The sequence below is a fragment of the Cervus elaphus genome, chromosome X, assembly GCF_910594005.1.
Source record: "Cervus elaphus chromosome X, mCerEla1.1, whole genome shotgun sequence".
NCBI classification, from domain to species: Eukaryota; Metazoa; Chordata; class Mammalia; order Artiodactyla; family Cervidae; genus Cervus; species Cervus elaphus.
In genome coordinates, this window is record NC_057848.1 from 172,476,166 (window position 1) to 172,488,630 (window position 12,465).

General features: G+C 49.2%; 1 protein-coding gene across 9 annotated transcripts in view; it reads right to left on the bottom strand.

The window, feature by feature from the left end:
* SHROOM2 (shroom family member 2) overlaps positions 1-12,465 on the bottom strand; it is a 138,548-nt gene that overhangs the window by 30,552 nt on the left and 95,531 nt on the right. The window contains exon 1 of one of the 9 annotated variants that reach the window (XM_043895123.1): positions 2,718-3,227. The exons of 6 other annotated variants lie outside the window; for them this stretch is intronic. The gene's annotated coding sequence lies outside the window, so the exon portion shown is untranslated. 2 more of the 9 variants (XM_043895124.1, XM_043895121.1) reach the window with 2 other exon arrangements.

Consider the following 12,465-nt stretch of genomic DNA (forward strand, 5'->3'; position numbering starts at 1 on the left):
TGCTGATTCATGTCAATGTATGACAAAACCCACTGAAAAAAAAAAAAAAAAAGAAGCTGTGTGCACCCACACTGCTGTATTTGCCATGGATGACCAACAAGGACCCGCCGGGCAGCACAGAGAAGTCTGCTCAGGGTCATGTGGCAGCCTGGATGGGAGCGGGGTTGGGGGCGGAGAATGGATACAGGTATATGGATGGCTGAGTCCCTTTGCTGTCCATCTGAAACCATCACAGCATCGTTAATCAGCTATACTCCAGTACAAAATAAAAAGTTAAACACAAACACACACACACAGAAGTTGCGTGAATCCACTCTCCTGAGCCCCCACTTGCATCCTGTAAAGTGAACATGTACTCCATACTGTGAGGTCCAAGATACACCGGTGAGAAGCCTTTGTGAACCTCTAAGGAACAAATCCTGAGGATTCTCAGAGTCTTTAAAGGTGAAAAACTACCTAACTTCAGGCTCTCTTCAGACATCCAGGGATGTCTACAGTACAGGCCCTCCCAGAAATGACTTGTCTGTTGAACCTACTGGAAGGAAAGTCAGAAAACATGACTGGACACAAAATGCCAGCATCTTTGTTTCCAGGGCTTCCCCACCTACCCCTTGCTACATTTTCATGCGTATAAAAGGAGGAGAATTCAAGGCACTGCAGAGTAAAGCAAATGCATGCTGAGGGCCACACGGAGTATTAGCTTTCCCAACCTGCAAAACCCCAATGCGGCTGGAAGACCGTTCAGTTTTTGCCAAAACACCCACCCGTCAGCATACATTTACAGGGTCACGTGTCACCCCAGCTGGGCAGGACAAGCCTTTTCCAACCTATATGGTCAACACCCACATGGATGGTCATTTCTAACACTCCTTTTCAAAAAAAAAAAAATTATTATTTTTAATTGGAGGATACTTGCTTTACATTGAATACAAAACTAATACAGAAACATTGTATTAGTTTCTGCTGGACAACTATGCAAATCAGCCATCTGTATACATATATCCCCTCCCTCACTTCCCCCATCCCACCCCTGTAGGTCATCACAGAACATGGAGCAGAGCTCATTGTGTTATACGGTAGCAATTTTACCCATGGTACGGTATATATGCTAATACTCCTTTAATAAATGGCTTCTCTGTGTTTTGTTCATGCATTCACGAATGACAATATCCCTGCAAATATTTTTCTGTAAGGAGTATATGTTTGTTGGGTTCATGTGTGTGTGTGTGCGCGCGCGTGAGAAAGACGGAAAGGATGAAATGTCTCTCCGCTATGCTTGACAGAAACAAACAGAGAGACGTCCGGAAAATACGCGTCTGCAATGTAATGATAAAAATATATATATATTTCTAATATAGACCCTCCAAGATTCTGGTTCCCAAGGGAAAAGAAACTATGTCTATACCGTTCATCACAACTCGACCCAATCTTTTATTTATTTTATGACACGGTAACATACTATTTTCCCTTCATTCATTGTGTAGGTCTTTAGACAATGTATACGACAGCAGGTTGTTATGAATGCTGCCAGGTAGCTTTCTGAAAACCTTCCTCCAAACCCCTTTCCCTTTCGACAGTTCACCTAGGCATGACCACCACACTTCAGGCATGATCCACTTTCAAGAAGACTCCCAGCCAGGGGAGTCAGTCCCCGCAGACCCAGACTGCGGCAGTTTCTCTGTAAAAACGGCATCCTCCCGCCACACACACCAAAGTGTGCTTGAGCAAAGCAAAACCGTTTCAGTCACTTAGAAACATGGCCAAAATTAGTAACACGTTTCATTTATCACAATAAAAAAGACACACACAAAAAAACACAAAACAACCCCAATCCCACAACATATGTGCAGCAAAACCCCAGAAAGACTGCATGTCTCTCAATGGGCACAATCGAAAAAGAGCACAAATCCAATCATTGCAAAATGCTCACAACCAACCTCCAGCACTTTTCTCTATTTACATTTTTTTTTTTCATTGCAATCAGCAAGCTAAGTAAGAGCGAATTCACCCACCAAGCATTTTTTTTCATGACTCAACACGCACACCTGATTTCCCTGCCTACCCGCCCCCGCCTTCTGCTGCGGCTGACTCACCATTTCCTTTCTCCATCCATATTCAAAGCCTCCTGTTGTGAAAATGCTTATTTCTTACTGTTATGGAAAAAGAAAAAAGGGCACAGCAAGCGAGCGTCTTCGTGCAGGGCTGGCGCCCTCCCGCCAGCCTCCTGGGGGACCCTGGGGACCCTTGGGCAAAGGAAGCAGGTCTGCAGATCCCACTGAGACGCGGGCCTCCCCGCGCCCAGGGCTCCCAGTCACCCCCGCTCGCCGTCCGCAGCACAGTCCCAAGCACCCAAGAGCGCACGTGTCTAGCAGTGCCCGCGCGCGCGCGCACACACACACACACACACACACACACACACAGCACAGGCTCGCGTGCCTGCACGCAGACTGAGCTTCGGTGGACTCTGCACCCCCTGTCTGCACGATTTAACCATCAGGCAGAACAATACGCAGGAAGCCCGTCTGCCAGTCTCCCCCAGATCCACCCCTCCACCCCCAACCCGCCCCCACCCCTCTGGCCCCGACCCCCGGAGCCAGCAACCTACTCTTCAAGGCAGGAGAACAGAAGGGGCCCGAGCAGCTTGCAAGCCCGGAGGGCAGCCTTGCCCTGCAGACGCCCAGAGATGGCGGGTGGCGGGGGGTACCTGGCTCGCTTACCCGTGCTCCGACCGCCGCGAGCGCGCCTGGCGGCCCGACTGCGCCCGCTGCCGCCTAGCGATGGACAAGTCCACGCAGGCTCCCTCCGACTGCAACCCCGGGGGCCTCGGGGCTCCCCAGTGACTTCGCTGGCAAATCCTGAGGCCAAACCCCCAAAGCCTGGCCCTCCGGGAGCCTGTCTTCCTCTTTTTATCACTTAAAAGTCATAGGAAACAGAAAAAAAAAAGCCTGCCTGTTATGCAGTTCTGGCCACTCCACTGTGCTGCCTTATATCCTCTAACTTGTGCCCGTTCAATCTCACAACCTTAAGGTCAGACGGAACAATGAAGTTGAAAAAAAAAAAAAAAACCAAACCAAAGCCAACATTCAATAGCCCATTTCGCATCTATCTGTGTTTCCGGGGTTTATTACAAACTCAGTAGGAATGCGATCCGAACAACTAACAGAGTGTCTCCGGAAGTTTCACTGCCTAGAAGGCATTGTGTGCAGACCACCAAGGGGCCGCAGGCTGACCCCGACTTGCCCAACCCAACCCTTCACAATGATCTGTATTTAAAGTCCCTGCACCCCCTTCTCCCCAGGTAGCCTGAGACCTTGGGTGCTCAGCCCCACACCCTCAAACACACAGGAAGTGCACTCCACCAGGGTCCCTAACAGCCCCTTCCCACACAGATTGCCTTGACCCCTCTCTAGCCCAGCACTTACCCTTCAGGTCCAAGGTTCACCACGGGCTTCAACCGCTTCAAAATGCACCCCGATTAACTTTGGACTCTCTCACTCATTGAAACAAACCACCCATGCCACTTTGCAAGATCCCCTGAATTAAGGCTATTTTCGGCTTCCCTGGTGGCTCAGAGAGTAAAGAATCTGCCTGCAGTGCAGGAGATCCGAATTCAACCCCTGGGTTGGGAACATTCCCCCAGAGAAGGGAATGGCAACCCACTGCAGTGTTCTTGCCCGGGGAAATTCCATGGACAGAGGAGCCTGGTGGGCTAGAGTCCAAAGGGTTGAAACAAGTCAGACACAACTGAGAGACTAACACACACACATGGCTATTTTACTAAAAGTGACTTCTATTTTTTTTTGGGGGGGGGGGCACCTGCTTGATCTTAGGCGCTGTGCTGCTCCATTACTGTTACAGACATTAAACTTTTACATAAATCTGCAAGGAAGGTCGCTGCTATGTTTATCTCCAGGCCAGAATACTAGTGAGTGAAAGTCACTCAGTAGTGTCCGACTCTGCAACCCCATGGAGTATAAAGTCCATGGGATTCTCCAGGCCAGAACACTGGAGTAGGTAGCATTTCCCTTCTCCAAGAGATTTTCGCAACCCAGGGATCGAACCAGAGTCTCCTGCATTGCAGGTGGATTCTTTACCAGCTGAGCCACAAGGGAGCCAAATAATGTATTAAGTAAGTATGCTATTTACCCCCATTAAATTTTAATAAAGTAGAATTAACCCACTGAAATAATGTCATAATGTCACAGTAAGTTGGGAATTGCTGAGGCAAGCCACAGGTATCAGGAAGCAAACTAAAGACAGGTGAGCATGAAAGAATTCTGATGGTGATAAGGAAACAAAGTATGTTAAGTAAGTCTATGCAGATGCTGAATATAAAGGTTAATAATTGGGAACTCTGGGGTTTTCACGTTGCTGTTTAGTCACTAAGTCAGGTCTGACTCTTGGGACCCCTTGGACTGTAGTCCACCAGGCTCCTCTGTCCATGGGGTTTCCCAGGCAGGCCTACTGGAGTGGGTTGCCATTTCCTTCTCCAGGGGATGTTCCTGACCCAGGGATTGAACCTGGGCTTCCTGCATTGGCAGTTGGATCTTTACGGACTGTGCCACTAGGGAAGCCATGTTCCAGGGAAGACTAGTTATTGGGGACGTTATTAGCAAGCTTAGCTGGCCTGATGCAACCACACGAAGAAGAGTGAGGATTTGAACCTGTTTTCCGTGCTCACTTTGGCAGCACATATGCTAAAATTGAACCTGTTTTGCACCCCCAAAGCCCACATTCTTCACACTTGGTTTTTTTTTTTTTTTAGTAATTTTATTTATTTATTTTTGGTGGTGCTGTCTTCATTGCTGCAGACTTTCTCCAGCTGCAGTGACCAGGGGCTACTCTCTAGTTGCAGGGTGTGGCCTTCTCATTGGGGTGACTTCTCTTGTTGCAGAGCATGGCAGAGCATGGGTTCCAGGGCACATGAATGTCAGCACTTGCAGCTCCCGGGTTCTAGAGGACCAGCTCAACAGTTATGGCAAACGGGGCTTAGCTGCTCTGTGGCCTGTGAGATCGGCCTCGCTAGGGATCGAACCCGTTTCCTGCATTGACAGGTGGATTCTTTACCACTGAGCCTCCAGAGAGACCCCTGCCCACTGGTTTTCATCTCCACGTATTATTTTACCAAGCCCAGGACCCATCACTATCCAAGGGCACCATCTATCCAAGGCCAGCCGCATGTCTCAGAGCAGAACCCAAGGCTGTCCATATAATAGGCATCCCTGAAGAGCCTGGTGGCTGAGAGGGACTCCATCACACTTACTGCTCCAAAGGTGTGTTCCTGGGGCTTCTCTGGGTGGTCCAGAGGCTAAGACTTCACACTGCCAAAGCAGGGACCCAGGTTCAATCCCGGGTCAGGGAACTAAGATCCCACATGCTGTCCCTAAGAGTTCACATGCCCCCAACTAAAGATCCCACATGCTGTCCCTAAGAGTTCACATGCCCCCAACTAAAGATCCCACATGCCACAGTTAAGAGCTGGTGCAGCCAAATAAGTGAGGTTCGCACCTGACATTTATAAGCTAACTCGAAATGCCTTGAGGAAAGCCACTCCCAACACTTCCTCTCTGAATGCTTTTAGATTTACAGAAAAATTTCAAGAGAAGCGTTCCACATTAGTACGTTTGCCGTAACTGTATGCCATAATTAGTACAACTGCCATAATTGCCATTAGTCCATTTGACTAAGTTGCTAAGTCGTGTCCGACTCTTTGCGACCCCTGAGACTGCAGCACGCCAGGCTTCCCTGTCCTCCGCAATCTTCCAGAGTTTGCTCAAACTCGTGTCCACTAAGTCAGTGATGCCATCCAACCATCTCATCCTCTGTCATCCCCTTCTCCTTACCCTAACTCTCGTCTTGGTACATTAATATTAACTGGAGTCCACATGGTATTCAGACTTTCTTCATTCTCACCTACTATTCTCTCTACATTCCAGGACACCCCATTTCATTTACCAGTCACAGGCTCCTCCCGTCCCAGTGACAGCCTCTGAGACCATCCTTGTTTTCCAGGCCCTCCACTGTTTCCAGACGGACCATGCAGGCATTTGCAGAATGTCTCAGCTGGGATCTGTCTGATGTTTCTGTCGTGATGACCGAGGAGTCGTGGATTTGGGGGGGGGCGGGGGGTTGCAGAACACAGAGGTGAAATGTCCTGCTTATCATCAAATACAAGGACCATGCTGTCAATACAATGATCTCTACAGATGAGCTGGCAGGGTTAGCTGCACCAGCTTCTCTGTGGTCACACGGCCTCACCCCACCATTTCATCCCGGCCCCAGTGGAAGGAGCTCACCAAATGCAGCCCAAAGTATAAGACAAAAGGGCTCTGCTCCCCCCAACACACCCCATCCCACCCACCAAGGGCAGAAGACCTACAGAGAGTCACAACTTTTCCGCACAGATCTCTTTCCTCCATTTCTAATGTACTTGATCACTTATGTTTATCAGTGTGGACTCGGGGATCGTTTATTATTATTATTTTTAATGTTTATTTCAAAACTTGGTTTATTTTTGGTTGTGCAGGGTCTTCCTTGCTGCACGGGCTTACTCTGGTTGTGGCAAGCGTGGGTTACTCTCAGTTACGATGCGTAGACTTCTCACTGTAGTGACTTCTCTTGTTGTCAAGCACAGGCTCCAGGGCTCCTGGGCTCCAGAGCTCAGTAGCTGCTCCGTGGCATGTTGAGATCTTAGTTCCCGGACCGGGGATCGAACCTGTGTGCCCAGCACGGCAAGGCAGCTTCTTAACCACTGGACCAGCAGGGAAGCCCAGGGATATTTTACACACTACTTTATATGCCATTTTATTTCACAGCAGTTTTGGTCACAGGAAAGTCCAAGCTGGCTTCTGTATCCCTCATGGTTACAGGGTTTTCTGTGTGCGTGTGTGTCTGTTTTTCCTGCAGACTTCGTTTTGTATATTCCCAGCCCCAACCCGAGACTTGGTCATTCCTCCAAGGAGCCCTGGATCTTTTAATGGAGAAGCAGAGAGAGCACTTTGCCGACAAAGGTTCAGACTGTCAAAGCTACAGTTTTTCCAGTAGTCACCTTCGGATGTGAGAGGTGGACCATCAAGGAGGCTGAACACTGAAGAACGGATGCTTTCGAACTGTTGCGCTGGAGAAGACTCTTGAGAGTCCCTTGAACAGCAAGATCAAACCAGTCAATCCTTAAGGAAATCAACCCTGAATATTCATTGGAAGGACAGATGCTGAAGCTGAAGCTCCAATACTTTGGCCACCTGATGCGAAGAACTGACTCATTGGAAAAGCCCCTGATGCTGGGAAAGATTGAGGGCAGGAGGAGAAGGTGATGACAGAGGATGAGATGGTTGGATGGCATCACCGACTCAATGGACATGAGTTTGGGTAAACTGCGGGAGTTGGTGATGGACAGGGAGGCCTCGCGTGGCACAGTCCATAGGGTCTCAAAGAGTCGGGCACGACTGAGCGACTATCACTTTCACTTTCATATTAGAAACCAGAATCTGACAGCTGCTTCTGCAGTAGAAAATCCATTTTTAAAAGAGACCCTCAATGAATGATTTCTAAAGAGGAAGTATTTTCATCACGTTAAGGTTTATCATCAGGTTTTCCTACATCCACGTTTCCTACAATGAGGCCAACTTAGCAAGCATATAAGATGCTCAGAGCTTACGCGTGGCTAACGCCATTAAGACTCAAAGTTGTAAATACCTGTAATAAGTGGAACACACATCTGCTTTTACTAGATAAGACATTTGTGCCCTTGAAAAAGTCCACAAATAAGAAGGGAACAGAACATGGTAAGCACCCTGGCACGCATACATCCCAAAGGAACTGTTCCTCTTATCTTAGCCTCTCAGACAAGCTTGGTGAAGCCTCAACCCGTACCCAAGTCACTTCACATGAACGGAGACCTTACAGTCCTTGAATCTCAGAAAGGAGGCTCTGCTCTCAGCATCTTTTGCTGTCTTATTACACGTCTTTGCTGTGAACGGGCCACAGCCACGTTAACCAAGCCAGAGACCAGTGAGATGAAAATGATGACAGGCGTGCCTATCAACGTTGCAGAGAACAACGCCAGAAACATCTGGACAGACGACCACTCAGGCCCCACCTCCCGTCCAGGAAGCGTCCTCACTGAACCCCATCCTTTAGCCCCCTGGCCAAGTCCCAGGGCTGGCAAGTCCTCTCTGTCTGGGTTTTGTGGGAGCAGAGCCGCACCCAGCCCTTCAGGGACCGTCCACGCCTGCTCCCAGGCCACAATAGCAGAGCCGCCGGCATGACGGGAACAGTGAGTTCCCCGAGGGCCGAAGTGTTTACCGTCTGATCCTTTGCAAAGCTTGTTGACCTCTGCGCTTGAGCCGAGACTCTCAGACTAGAGTCACACACGACCTTGTTTCTTTTTTTTTTTTTTAATTTGTTTCCAACCTCCCAAATTTTAGACCAAAGTGGGTGTAACTAATTTACATTCTCACCATCAATATGTAGAAATTCTATTGATCTACACAGAACACATAGTCTCAGCTGGGTTAGACGGGTGACAATTTAATGAGTGAAAAGGAGCATTTTTATTGCAATCTCTCTTTTAAAACTGTATTCAAGGACAGCTGATTTACCATGCTGTGTTAATTTCTGCTCTACAGCCAAGTGACTCAGCTATACATATAAATACATTCCTTCATACTCTTTTCCGTGATGGTTTACCACAGGATATTGAAAATAGTTCCCTGTGTTCTACAGTCAGTTCAGTTCAGCGGCTCAGTCGTGTCTGACTCTTTGCAACCCCATGGACTGCAGCACGCCAGGCCTCCCTGTCCATCACCAGCTCCCGGAGTTCACCCAAACCCATGTCTATTGAGTCGGTGATGCCATCCAACCATCTCATCCTCTGTTGTCCCCTTCTCCTCCTGCCCTCCATCTTTCCCAGCACCAGGGTCTTCTCAGATGAGTCAGCTCTTTGCATCAGGTGGCCAAAGGACTGGAGTTTCAGCTTCAGCATCAGTCCTTCCAATGAATCTTCAGGACTGATTTCCTTTAGGATGGACTAGTTGGATCTCCTCGCAGTCCAAGGGACTCTCTCAGAGAGTCTGCTCCAGGACCACAGTTCAAAAGCATCAATTCTTCACGCTCAGCTTTCTTTATGTGCTCTACAACAGGACCTTGTTTATCCATCCTGTATAGAATAGTTTGCATCTTCTAGCCACAAACCCCTAATCCTTTCCTTCCCCACACCAACCACAAATCTGTTCCCACACAGCATCATTTTATATTAATTAAAACAAACAAACAAACATTTTTTGTGGATTTCCAGCATTGATGTGATTTGAAAAACTGAGACGAAGCTCATATACCCAAAAATTCACCCTCTGTCAATGTCCAGTTTAGCAGCTTTTAGTAAATTCACGGCAGTGGGTAGCATCACCACTATCTCATTCCACACCCACACAGGAGCTCCACACCACTGGGACAGACTGCCATCCTCCCAACCTTCACCCACCTCCCCTGTGTCTCCACGGATCTGCCTTTTCTGGGCAGCATCTACACACAGAATCATGCAACGAGAGGTCTTTTACAATATTGTTAAATACGTCGTTTTGTTTTTACAGCTCTTAGATGTAAAACACAGTGTTTTACTAACACACAGTGTTAGTCACTCAGTCTGACTCTCTGTGACCCCATGCACTGTTGACCGCCAGGATCCTCTGTCCATGGGACTGTCCACGCAAGGGTACTGGAGTGGGTATACTGGAGGAATGGGTAGCCATTTCCTTCTCCAGGGGATCTTCCCGACCCAGGGACCAAACCTGGGTCTCCTGCGCTGCAGGCAGAATCTGTACCATCTGAGGCACCAGGGAAGCCATAAAACATAAAACAGATACCCAAGTGACATGAGAGCAGACGAATTAAGCCAACGTTTATTTAACGGCTTTGCTGGGAATGAACTGTTCCTCTCGTGGCCCCAGACGTCCCACTCCTTGTAGGTGCCGTTACCGCGGGTTCCCACGTGCCACGTAAGGACTCACCGCTCCCCTCTGCAAGGACAGGAGCCTCAGCTCTGCTGGCAGGGCACCGTGAGGGCTCACCCCTCGTGTGTGGAGACAGCTGGGTTCTCGCATGAGCCTGGACTCCACTTTTTGTCCCTGCTGGGGACATCCAGCTCATCACCTCCAACAATGTGACCCAAACACACACAAGGCGTGACCGTGCACACTATCCAGAACATCCTGGTAAGAATTCTACGATTTCTCAATGGGTACAAGCTTTCCCTTTGGGGTGATGAGGATGTTCTGGAGTGGATGGTGGTGATGGATGAACTAATTCCTACAGAGTGATGAGAATGTTCTAGAAGTAGACGGTGGTGATGGATGAACTAATCCCTTTGGGGTCATGAGAATGTTCTGGAAGTGGATGGTGGTGATGGATGAACTAATCCCTTTGGGGTCATGAGAACATTGCGGAAGTGGACGATGGTGACGGATGATGAACCAAGCCCTGGAGCCCTCCAACCACGGCCCTTACAAAGCTCCCTTTTGAATAACAGGGAGTCACAAGACAAAACCAGCCAGTAAGCAAACCTGCCCCTCCCTCAGCCTGGCTCTGCATTTCTGGAAGTCGCATGGCTACAAACACAAGGAGAGAATGCAGTGACAACTGAAGACGTTAAAAGCAGCACCAGACTCTGAGCGCCGGGCTTTCCCACGGCCGCTGCTCCTCATCTCTGGGAGCACGGAGGTCCGTCGGCAAGGCTGCACCGCCCGAAGGAAGCTGGACCCCGCCCTGGAAGGTTCAAGCTTGGCCTTCACCTTGCGGTCATCCCAGCGTGACTTCCTAATTAGCTGGCATGGCGGTTCTGAAGGGAAAAGCTGCAGCTGCCGCCTTCGCTCACTGATTTCAGGCCAGAAAAGCGAGCAGAACATGAGGGTGGAACACTCTCCGATTATGAAACCCTCTTGTGAGCAGCCTGTGAGTGCACGCAAGGTCAGTCCTGTGCATGAAATGAACGCATGAACACCAAGGGGAAAAGGGTGGCTGGGGGAACGGGGAGACTGGCACATCCCCACTATTGAAGAAAGTGGAAAAAAAAACAGCCGAACTGTGAGTTGCTCAGTTGCATCTGATTGCGACCCCATGGACTGTAGCCCACCAGGCTCCTCTGTCCATGGGATTTCCCAGGCAATGATACTGGAGTGGGTACTCATTCCCTTCTCCAGGAGATCTTCCCGACCCCAGGGACTGAACCCGCGTCTCCCAAGTTGCAGGCAGATTCTTTACCATCTGAGCCACCAGGGAAGCCCAAAGAGTGATGGAAAAGTGAAAGTTGCTCAGTAGTGTCTGACTCTTTGCGACCCCATGGACAGGTCCGTGGAATTCTTCAGGCCAGAACACTTAAGTGGGTAGCCTTTCCCTTCTCCAGGGGACCTTCCCAACCCAGGGATGGAACCCAGGTCTCCCGCCCTGCAGACAGATTCTTTACCAGCTGAGCCACCAGGGAAGCCCAAGAATAGTTGAGTGGGTAGCTTATCCCTTCTCCACGGGATCTTCCCAACCCAGGGATTGAACCTGGGTCTCCTGCCCTGCAGGCAGATTACTTACCATCTGAGCCACCAGGGAAGCTGCTGATACTGATGATACTATGTATAAAATATATAACTAGTGAGAACCTATTGTATAGCATAGGGAACTCCCTGCTCTGTGGTGATCTAAATGAGAAGAAACTTTTTCAAAGACAGCATATACATCTCTGTGCATTTATACACACAGCTGATTCACTTTGCTATACAGCAGAAACTAACACGACATTGGAAAGCAACTATACTCCGATAAACATGAATGAATAAAAAAAGAAGTCAGACTAGGCATCGGGCTCTGGACACCAAGCCACCTCTCAGGGGAAGTCGTACAGGGAGGTGACCCTCGGCTGGATTTAAATGTGTTGATGGATTTACTATGAAAACACGCTTTTCCCTAAAAGAGCGTGATTTCAAACAGATTCCACCTTCTGGCTGTTACTGGGGTTAAGGATCCATTCTGAAGTCTCCACTGCGACCCCCCCTTTCTTCTCCACGTGTCCCAACAAAACACAAGCCTGCAGGTCAGAGCTGGCCGGCTGGCAGCAACTCCTCCTGAAGGGGGCGGAGGGGGCCGGGAGGAGGCTGGGGGCGGGAACCTGCCAGAGGCCACAGCGTCGGGCTCCACCCCACAGAACAGAATCCTCTACAATTTTTCCACGTACCAAGAGGTGGGGGGTGGGGATGGTTTCTGGATGATTCAAGCACATGGCATGTAGGTGCACTTTGTTTCTGTAATTATCCCATGTGATAAATAAAGGAAATACTTGTACCGTAAAATCTGCTTGTGATAAGTAAGGAAATATTTGTACCACTCACGGTAATGTACAATCAGTGGGAGAGGGGAGCTTCTCTCTCTGCAACTAGATGGTCCCATCTGGGGGAGTGATGGGAGATATAGACACCAGAAGGG